At 32.4% G+C, this 12108-nt stretch overlaps 1 non-coding gene across 1 annotated transcript; it reads left to right on the plus strand.

Annotated features, from left to right (window-relative positions):
* The first annotated feature begins 795 nt into the window (after nt 1–795).
* LOC125997690 (U6 spliceosomal RNA) lies at nt 796–902 on the plus strand. The gene has a single exon (XR_007491727.1). It is a non-coding gene; the product is annotated as a U6 spliceosomal RNA (small nuclear RNA).
* Nucleotides 903–12108: the final 11206 nt, after the last annotated feature.

Raw genomic sequence — 12108 nt, forward strand, 5'->3', positions numbered from 1 at the left:
CTTGTTCAAGTTATTCCATATATGAAAGGATAGTTTAGGATATAGAGATCAATTTATATGAGACCTATGCCAAAACAGCAAAGAAAAAAACCCAAATAATCATATCAAAGATGAAGAAAAATCTTCTTTACAAGATTCAATACTTCTGGTTTTTTTTTTGGGGGGGGGTGAGGTGGGCATCTGGTGGCTTTCAGTGCTTATTCCTGGCTCTGTGCTAATGAAACATTTCTAATGGTGATTGTTGATCTTTATGGGGTACTGGGAATTGAATCTGATTCAGCTGCATGCAAGTTAATAACCTTACCTTTTCTACTATCTCACTAACTATAGATTTGGTAAAATATTTGGGGCATGAAAAATAAATAGTACTGGATGTAGGGCTTTTGCCTTACATGAAGCTGACCAGAGTTCAATCCTGGCATCCCATATGGTCCCTTGAACACTAACAGGTATGATACCTGAATGTAGAGCCAGGAATTATTCCTGAGCACCACTTGGTATGGCTCAGAAAAGCAAAAAGAAAAAATAAGAACAGCAACAAAAAATTTACCTCTGTAAAGTTCATATACAACACCATAGTTAATATCCTATCAGCTTAATGTAATAATTTATAATTACCACTAATAATATACTAGAAACTATAAATAATCCACTCCCACCAAAAATGTAAACAACCCCCCCAAAACAATATAGTTAAGTGGTAGGTTATAAAATAAATATATAGAACTGTTGTATTTCATATTCAAATAATGTGCTAAAAGAGAAATAAAAATTCCATTTAAAACATCATCCAAAGTGCTCACTTCAGCAGCACATATTCTAAAATTGGAATGATACAGAGAAGATTAGCATGGCTTCTGAGCAAGGATGACATGCAAATTCATGAAGTGTTCCATATTTAAAAAACAAAAACAAAAACAGAAAAACACCTCATCCAAAAATTCAAGTACCTTGAAAGAAAGTTAAGTTAAAGATTTGTATATATCTATAATCTATATTAAAATTATATGAAACAGAGGAAGTTAAATAATGGAAAATTTACATGTTTATTAGTTAGAATAATTTATAATAATCAAATAACTTCTAATAATCAACCAATTTCTAAAAGCATTCAGAATTAGCACTCTACCAAAGTATCATACAAATTCAAATTAATTCTTAGCAAATTCTTCTGACTTTTTTCAAATATATAGACCAAATACTACTCAAACTTATATGGGACCATAAATCCCTTCAAGTTGCCAAACCAATGATGAGAAAAATGAGAATGCTGGTAAAAAATATAAAATTTATGGGGCCGGAGAGATAGCATGAAGGTAAGGCATTTGCCTGGCATGCAGAAAGTTCGTGGTTCGAATCCCGGCATCCCATATGGTCCCCCAAGGCTGCCAGGAGCTATTTCTGAGTGAAGAACCAGCAATAACCCCTGAGTGCTGCCGGTGTGACCCAAACACCAAAAATAAGTAAATAAATAAATAAATAAATAAAAATTTAAAATATATGATGTAATTTTGAAATTGAATAATTTTGAAATAAGGGCTTTTTAAATCTGGGCATATTTATGCACTTATTTAAAAAGACTTAATATTTAATATTTTATATATGCTATAAACTTGTTAGTAAAGAATTAGTAAAATTTCACCAGATTTTTCTTCTGACATTAAATTTACATTTTCTTAAAGATGTTTGGATTAGAACAAGGGCAATTTTGTGGAGAATAATTTTAACTAAAAGCCATCATTTATTAAACACTCAATATGTAACTAACTATTAAATGTTTTCATACATAAATGGTGCTAGAAACTGGTGAAAAAACTGATGTTTTGGAATATGAAATACATAGTCACAGCTGATAAATCAAGAATGAGTTACTTTATTTTAAATACGGTTCTCAAAACTGCTGTGTTTTATTATTTACTTTTATTTTATTTATTTCTTTCTTAATTTTGTTTTATTTTAGTACTATGACATAGTTGAGCTACAGAAGAATTTTAACTACTACCAAAATGACCTTCTAGACTCAGGTGGTTTTTTTTCTTCACTATTTAAATGAGATATATCATTTTTATGGTCTCTGTTAAATTAGTATCTTTTTTATAAACAAAAATTTTGTGCCATAATGACTATCATTGGTCCCATCAAATTTTGTTTACTGATGCATTATCACTATCTTCAAATTTAGAATCCATTCCTTGAAATGCCTTTCTTTAACTAGAATGCTAGTATAACATAATAATTATAAAATTATTATTTATAACATGATACAATACATAATTCATAAGCAAAGGTGACATATATATAATATGAATATATTACTTTACATAAAATGAATTGTGAACATTAATATTACTATAAATTAAATATTTCTTTAGTATGTAAAATTCATTAGCAATACAAAGATTCAAATGTAAAAAACTAAGTTGTTTCAAATATATACTTTTTATATGGAAGAAAAACTATTATTTTCTGTTTCTATGAAGATTTTAAAAAAATGTTTTAAAGGATTCATGACATATATAGATATTCTATGCCAGAGAGGGACAAAGAATAATTTCCTTGACAGTCGAATGACTGAAAAAGTAGCAGGGCTTTAGGATGAATAAATAGATCACCAACCTCTGGAGCAAAAAGACAATAGAGGGATCTTTTATAAAGTTGAGCCTATTCATAGAGCAAGCTTTTCATGTATCAGTAATAAATGTACATCGTAAGGGAAAGAAGAGATAGAAGCAAAAAATCATATTTTGGTTAAAATGAAATAATGAGCAAATTTCTCACTAGGATATGGTTTCACATAAAGGGACAAGTTTTAGAATCTCTAGTGAAGTGTTCTATGTTACAAAGGTTCACAATCTGAAAAATTAATTTTTATATTATTAAGGCATATTAGTCTTACAATTGCAATGTGAATTAATTTTAAGTTTTTATTTTTTAATTACAATTGTGTTTTTACCACTGAACAAATGTCCCAATAATTACAGTGAGTCAGGTGGTTTCCTTGCACATGGCTAACACAGGTTTAATTCATGTCACCCATATGGTTCTCTGAACTAACCAGGAGCAATCTCTAAGAGGGCCAGGAGAAAACCCAGAGCTCAGCTGGCTGTGGTCCAAAAATAAAATAAATTAAAAAATTTCTGTGGAAATTTGTGACTTATAAAATGATTTATTTTCTTTATGTTCTATATAATTATTATTTTAGTTAAACATAACTTTTAAAATGTACTACTATTATTATATGTTTTCACTTTATTTTTCTGGATAGAGTGTAATGAAAACATTTTTAGGATATATTGAATTCAATGATCTCTTCTACCTTTTACATAATATCTTAGGTATCAAATCATAACTGTAAAAATTTTAATTTATTTCTTTAAAATTAGCATCCTAAAGTTATTTTAAGCATTATGGAGTAGAAAAAAGATAAAAATGTTATACCTCATGATATATAACTAGTCATAACATTTTTGTATAGATTTTCTTTTTGTTAGGTGTTTGAATGCATGTATAAATTGCTCTTTGTACAAAGTATCAGATAACTCTAATTTAAATATTTTGTATATTTTCCTTTGTGATTGTTCTTGTTTTACTATATTATACTAATAATTTTATAGTTATGTGTATTTGCATATACCATCATTTATTTTTAACCAATCTTTATTATTAATTTTTATTTGTAGTATTTTAATAAAGACCAAAACTGGTATGGGAGAGAATATAGCTGGTAAAGTGTTTGTTTTGTATGTACCCAACTTGAGTTTGATCCTGGCACCATCTTGGTTCCCTAAACACCATCAAAAATGATCCCTGAGTAAAGAGCCAGTAGTACAACCATATAGTTGGGTGTGGGCCAAAAATAAATGAGTAAATAAATAAATAAATAACAGTCTACTGGCATCTTATAAAGAGAATAAAATTAAAGGTTTTTTTATACATCCAACCTACATATGTCAGTCAAATGGTGATTTCAGAAAATGTTAATTTTATCTAACCTGTTTGACCAAGTTGACACATGTGAGTTGAATATATTACTTTTCTAATCTTTTAAATATGTTTTAATGAAACTATTAAGTCAAAATTTGTTATATTTTACTTGGTTTTAATAGAAATTCTTAAGTTTCTAAAATAAGCTTAAGAGAGTGCACAAAGCTATTTGTTTTAAGTTTTGTCAATCTGTTTAGAAATAAAAGGTTTCTTTTAAAATTTTGTATTTATTTACTATTAATAATACAAAATTAAATTATATTTATTTTAACATTTTTATATTGTTAGAGAGAATTGTCAACTGTTTTGTTTATATTAATTTTAAAATGATTTTTCTATATCAGTGCGTTAGAATTGAGATAAACATCTTTCTAAATGTATAGTGTTGTTTATAGTTTTTTAAAGGTCGAAATTTGGGAGACACAGCAAGTAGCTTTCAGCAGTTATTCCTGGCTGTGCACTCATCAGTATTTTTTGGGACACTCTGAAGCCTGGAAGCCGGGAATTGAACTCTGGTTGGTGGCATGCAAGGCAAATGCCCTATCAACTATGTGGCTCTGGCTCCATTTTACGTATGTCATTTACCATTTTGTTTTATCACTCTTTATATTATTTTTAGATTTTCTCTTTAGTACTTTAAGTTATTTTTTCTGTTTAAATGTTATAGGCTATGTAAAATTAATTTTTAAATAGTTAAATGATTCTTAAGAAAAAATAAAAATTATTAATTTTATAATATATCTTCCTGTGTAAAATTAGGAAGATATATTATCTTCCTCTATCTTATAAACATATATTTTCTATTTTCTATTTAACTCATTACCATTTTAAATAGTTATAGTGCTATATGCATTTTGATACAAACAATATAGTATTAAAATAGCTTAAATACATATTCACAAATGGATGCATATAGTAAGTTAAGGCATTTATATGGAAGCATATTTTATATCAGAAGAACTGGGTTGCTTTAGTTATTTAAAACTTTCAAAATTTATTTTAATATAAAATTCATAATGTTCAGGTAAATAATCATCTTGCCTTTTGACTTCATCTGCATCTCATTCCTATTATAGCTTTGAAGACCAAAATAAACATGTATTTCAATCAAAGCTAGTATATTAAACTAGTCAGTACCTTTTGTAGTGAGTATGAGCTTATCCTTCCAACAATTATTTTTCTACCAAGATATGAACAGATAAATGACCGGAGGGGAAACCTAATGCAGCTATGAAGAAAGAACAACACTCTTGAAGGCGGATAATATGTAAAATGGTAGTTTTAGAAATATGAAAAGAATAAAATATTAAATGTTCAACTGAATTTTTTGTTTCGTTTTTGGGTCACACCCGCAGGTGCTCAGCGGTTACTTCTGGCTCTGTATTCAGAAGTCGCTTCTGACAGGCTCAGAGGACTTTGTGGGATGCCAGGATTCAAACCGGGTCAGTCCTGTGTTGGCTGCGTACAAGGCAAATGTCTTCCCACTGTGCTATTGCTCCCGCCCCTGAACTTTTGTCCTGAAGTTACATTGACACCAGGCAGAAAAATTGTGTGGGCATGTTTGTTAGTGTGTGCATTTGTGTATCACTACTTATGGTACATTTCTTAATTTTTTAGTGGGTGAGGATTGCACCTGTAGTGTTTAGGATAGAATATTTTTTATTTGTAGTGTTTAGGATAGAATATTTTTTATTTATAATATCTTTATTTAAGCATCTTGATTACAAATATGATTCTGATTAGGTTTCAGTCATGTAAAGAACACCCCCCCTTCACCAGTGCAACATTCCCACCACCAATGTCCCAAATCTCCCTCCATCCCACCCCACCCCCACCTGTACTCTAGACAGGCTTTCCAGTTCCCTCATTCATTCACATGATTATAGTAGTTCTCAGTGTAAATATTTCTATAACTGCACTCACCACTCTTTGTGGTGAGCTTCATGAAGTGAGCTGGAAGTTCCAGTCCTCCTCTCATTGTCTCTGAGAATTGTTGCAAAAGTGACTTTTATTTTTCTTAAAATCCATAGATGAGTGAGACTATTCTGCGTCTCTCTCTCTCTCTCCCTCTGACTTATTTCACTTAGCATGATAGATTCCATGTACATCCATGTATAGAAAAATTTCATGACTTCACCTCTCCTGACGGCTGCATAATATTCCATTGTGTATATGTACCACAGTTTCTTTAGCCATTTATCTGGTGAAGGGCATCTTGTTTGTTTCCAGAGCCTGGCTATTGTGAATAGTGCTGCAATAAATATAGGTGTGAGGAAGGGGTTTTTGTATTGTATTCTTGTGTTCCTAGGGTATATCCCTAGGAGTGGAATAGCTGGGTCGAATGGGAGCTCAATTTCCAGTTTTTGGAGGAATCTCCATATTGCTTTCCATAGAGGTTGGACTAGATGGCATTCCCACCAGCAGTGGATAAGAGTTCCTTTCTCTCCACATCCCCGCCAGCACTGATTGTTCTCGTTCTTTGTGATGTGTGCCAATCTCTGTGGTGTGAGATGGTATCTCACTGTTGTTTTGATTTTCATCTCCCTGATGATTAGTGATGAGGAGCATTTTTTCATGTGCATTTTTGGCCATTTGTATTTCTTTTTTTATCAAAGTGTCTGTTCATTTCTTCTCCCCATTTTTTGATGGGATTAGATGTTTTTTTCTTGTAAAGTTCTTCAGTACCCTGTATATTTTGGATATTAGCCCCTTATCTGATGGGTGTTGGGTGAATAGTTTCTCAACTCGGTGGGTGACTCTTGTATCCTGGGCACTATTTCTTTTGAGGTGCAGAAGCTCCTCAGCTTAATGAATATTTTTAATATGCTTGGTATTGTTCAGAGTCATGATAGGGTGGCTCATATAGTTCATGAGTTGAAACTGAGGTTCTTGCATACAATGTGCATGCATCCAGCTATCTGAGCTTTTTTTCCCTCAGCATCAATTTTAAGGCTTTAATATTTTGATTTGTTTTTACTGCTGTGAGCTAAACTCAGGATATCCCATGTGTAGGGCAAGTGTTCAACTGATGAACCACATTATCAATCATAGTTAGGGTACACTACTGATAGCTATGGTAGTTTTTTTTATTTGTTTGTTTTTGGTTTTGGGTCACACCCGGCAGCGCTCAGGGGTTGCTTCTCACAGGCTCGGGGACCATATGGGATGCCGGAATTTGAACTACTGCCTTCTGCATGCAAGGCAAATGCTTTACCTCCATGCTATCTCTCCGGTCCATGTGGTAGTTTCTTATCTGAAATAATTAACTTGTAAGTAATAAAACATTTTATTCTGCTATATGGTAGAATATTTGAACCAGAGATAAAATTTAATATCAGTTGGTTTTTTTTTAGTTGTAGAGCCACACATTGTGGTGCTCTGGGTTACTTCTAGCTCAAGGCTACTTTTAGGATAACAACTGAAAGTGCTCAGGGGCCATATGAATATCAGGCATCAAACCTGACTTGTCTATGTGCCATGCAAGTGACTTACCATATGGGTATATATATGCATATATATGTATGTGTGTATTAATACCCAATATACATTTATTGAAGAACAAGATTAAATACTTGGGTGTGGAGATACATATTTTTGGAACAAATAAGCTTTCAGAAGATATACAAAAGGAACAATTAAAGTGTATTGAAATATATTATAATCATTTATGTCAACTAAGATGCACTTTCTTTTAATAAATTTATTAAAAAGTAAAATAATTGAAGAAAAGATCAAGCAGCATTAATTTTATTTAGATAAGGATATATACATAACTTTTAACAAAATATTTTAAATATATATAATTATTTTTGTTAGCAATAAATTTTGAGCAGTCTATATATATATCTTCCTAATCAAATTAATAATTTGAATATATTTTAATTTTTATTTAAAAGGAACAAAACTTTAGAATTATTGTGGGGCATAGGATTTACTCTTGGCTCTGAATCAGGAATCTCTCCTAGAGGGCTCAGGGAACTTATTAAAGTACAAAAATCAGAATGTGACCAGCAGCATTCAAGGTAAGTAGCAAACCCACTGTTCTATCTTTTGAAGTCCTATTTATAAATATTTTAAGCTATGATAATTATTGTATAATAGAGTTTAGAATTTCAGATATTATACAATCATAACATCTCAAGTCACATTTGATATTGGAAAGTTTGAGACATAAATGACCCTTTCACTTATTAGTAATTTTTCTTTTATCTTACACTTTATTTCTGTTTGTGAAAATTAAATTAGCATTGACAGATCTTTAGGAATTTAAAAAAAAGGTTTCTATTATTCTGATCATCATTTTATATATAGATGCAGAATCCAATAAATCCTCTTACTGAAGGTCTTTGTAAAACTCCAATTAATGCTAAGTTGATAAAACTCCAATTAATGCTAAATTGATGACTTCATCACCTTCTTTTTTTTGTTTCTTGTTTTGGGGCCACACCCAGCATCTTTCAGGGGTTACTCTGGATCTGTGCTCAGAAATCACTACTGTCAGTTTTGGGGGACCATATGGGATGCTGGGTTTTGCCCTGGGTCAGTAACATGCAAGATAAATGAATGCTCTACCTACTTTATCCCCAACTTTATGATATTAAAGATTTTATATTGAATGTTTTTCAGTCTGCAAGAAAGTATTTACCTAGACTGAAAAATATAACACAGACAACTTTAAATGAGCCTTTATATATCTAGTTAATAATTTAGTATTTTCTCATACTTGTTTCTTTAAATAAAGTTAATAAAAATCTCAATTATAAATTATTATAAATTCATTATAAACATAAACTATGAATTAGTTTATTTAGCTGTTTGACGATGCTTACCAATCCAATAGAAATGGTTAATGCTGGCAAGAAATAACTACCAGAAATAATAATCATCGAGTTAAACAAAGATTCCCCTACCAACCTATTATTTCCCTCCCCCTTACCAGCTATCTATCTATCAATCTATATCTATCTATCTATCATCTATCTATCAACTACACTTTTACATGTAATTTTGAGTTCTGTTGTTGATAGAAATAAGTTTTCTTTTTTGAGAACAACAGTATAGACTGTAACTTGATAAGTCAACCAATAATTAGGTATAATATCTTCAATTTAATGGTGTTCATGCATTAGCAGTTATATCAAGAAAGAAGTCAGGGTCAGAGCAACAGTGCAGCATTAGGGCTTTTGTCTTGCACGCTGCTGACCCAGGATGGATCTTGGATTGATTCCTGGCATCCCAAGTCAGGAGCGATTTCTGAGTGCATAGCCAGGAGTAACCCTGGGCATCATTGGGAGTGGCCCCAAAACTAAATAAATAATAAATAAAAAGGAAGTCATATTCTACTATTTGTGGATAGCTAATAGTGGATATATAAATTGGCAGCAGATCAATACAACTTTTGACTTTTACAGAAGCCTATTTCTCAGGGATACATAAACTAAATGAAATAAAACCGTTCCCTTTTTAACACTGATTTTTATTCATTTAAAAATCATGATATAATTTTAATTCAGATCTAGTCCTACAACAAATCAAGATTTGCCTTATACTTCTTATCAATAAATTAATATACAATAAAATTATCTCCCAATCCATCTGTGATATAGAGTATTGATACTCTCCTATTTTATAGTAGTTCTTTTAGTCAGTAACAAAGAGCTAGTTTGAAAGAAATTTTGTTAATGATCTATGTTTGCCTAGAGCATGTTTGTCATATACTATATATGGAGTTAAAGTTTGGTGATTATGATCTAATTTTAATTTCACAATAGCTAAAAAGAGTGAAAATTTCATAAAGGTTGTATGGATCAACAAAATGTAATTCTTAGATATTCATAATTATATTGCTGATTAAATTATAACTTGAAAATTAATATTTTTGACTCTGAGGTCAGACTGATCCAAGAATAATGTTATAATTTATGTTCCTGATTTTATTAAAACTGAAAAAATCTTAAAGCTATCACAGCTGAAAAGAATCACAAGAATTGTTAGCTAGTAGTATAGTTTTGAAGTTTAATTATGTATGTTGATTTATTAAAGAATTGAGATAAAAAAGCTCATTCAAAATGCTGGAAACAAATATGTAGAATATATCAGATATTTAGCAGAGAGCATTGTACACCAGATATTAATAAGATTGTATTAGTTTCATCTACACTCAGAAAATATGAATAACAGTAGTGCCATTTTATCTTATTTCAAAGAACATGGCAATAATAAATGTCATAAACTTCATAAGTAGCATAATTACATGATGTTATTACAATGATATGACACTCAGAAACTCAATCTAAAAATTAATAGACAAATCAGAAGATAATTGATTAATTTATGAAACATTTCTTATCACATCAAAGTAGCCTGAGATTCATCTTCATATTAGAAGTTCTTGTGAATGAAAGTTTAATTTCCTTATCCAATACTTGCCCTAGGTGTGAGCATACATATAGACTTTACTTTTCCTTACTTCTTACATGACCACTAGTAATTCATTATAGTTAACATCCAAATCACTTCTTAAACTTTTTATATGTAAATTGTATCTATTATACAACTTCATTTTCTAGAGATTGGACCTGTTGAATTTTTAAATAAAAATCTGGAGCCAGAGAGATAGCATGGAGGTAAGGTGGTTCGAATCCCGGAATGCGCTATGGTCACCCGAGTCTGCCAGGAGCGATTTCTGAGAGTATAGACAGGTGTGACCCAAAAAACAAAAAAAAAAAAAGAAAGAAAATCATTTTGTTGGGGCCTGAGCGATAAAATAGCAGTAAGGTGTTTGCCTTTCACGCAGCTCACCCAGGACAGAGCTCAGTTTGTTCCCAAGTGTTCTATTTGGTCCTATGGCAAGGAGCGATTACTGAGCGTATAGACAGAGTACCCTGAGCGTCACCAGGTGTGGCGCGCGCACACACACACACACACACACACACACACACACACACACACACACACACAAAACCCCAAACATTTTGTTTAACTGAAATTAATACCACAATCCACATAATGCCTGTCAAATAGTTTTGAAATTTATGTAGAAATTTCTATAGAGGCTGATTGGGGTGACAGTTCCGGAGTTAGGAACCCATAGAATGCATGCACAAAGTCCTACATTTAATTTGGTACCCTCAGCCATGGAGAGTACTACTGAGAGTGGTTCTTGTAGTCCTATTGGATCACTTTACCGTGTATGTGACATGTGACATGATAATTCATGCGAGATATGACTTGTGACTGTGACCCTTAAGCAAGACATGAAAGACCTCTCTCTTCCAACAAGAAAAAAAGACAGAAATGTATCTTTTCATTGTTCAAATTAGATCTAGATATCTTTTTTTTTTTTTTTTTTTTTTTTGGTTTTTGGGCCACACCCGGTTGACACTCAGGGGTTACTCCTGGCTATGTGCTCAGAAATCGCCCCTGGCTTGGGGGGGACCATATGGGACACCGGGGGAATCGAACCACGGTCCTTCCTTGGCTAGCGCTTGCAAGGCAGACACCTTACCTCCAGCGCCACCTACCCGGCCCCAGATCTAGATATCTTTTTTTTTTTTTGGTTTTTGGGCCACACCCGTTTGACGCTCAGGGGTTACTCCTGGCTATGTGCTCAGAAATCGCCCCTGGCTTGGGGGGACCATATGGGACGCCGGGGGATCGAACCGCGGTCCTTCCTTGGCTAGCGCTTGCAAGGCAGACACCTTACCTCCAGCGCCACCTACCCGGCCCCAGATCTAGATATCTTAAGCTTTTCCACTCTTCAACTCTATTCACCAGAGAAATATAAATGGTTCTCTAAACCATGTATATAATTATACAGGGCTAGAGAAATAGTCATGAATACAACACTTAACTTACATGTGGCTGAGCCCAATTCCAATCCCTGGTATTTTAAGTTACCCTAAGCATGGTAGGATGAAGCCTGAGAGTGTTACTGAGAATCACTAGGCTCATCAGGAATACCAATGGCACTACAGTATCTGTGTCTCCAAGTTCACAGAATGAGATATAGACACATTTATTCTTAGTTATTGGTTATAATATTAGAACATTTTCATTTTTATTTTATTTGGGGGTCACATCCTGTGCTGCTTGAGCTGTGCTCAAGGGATTATATACAGTGTT

The sequence above is a fragment of the Suncus etruscus genome, chromosome 19 (assembly GCF_024139225.1).
Source record: "Suncus etruscus isolate mSunEtr1 chromosome 19, mSunEtr1.pri.cur, whole genome shotgun sequence".
Lineage (NCBI taxonomy): Eukaryota > Metazoa > Chordata > Mammalia > Eulipotyphla > Soricidae > Suncus > Suncus etruscus.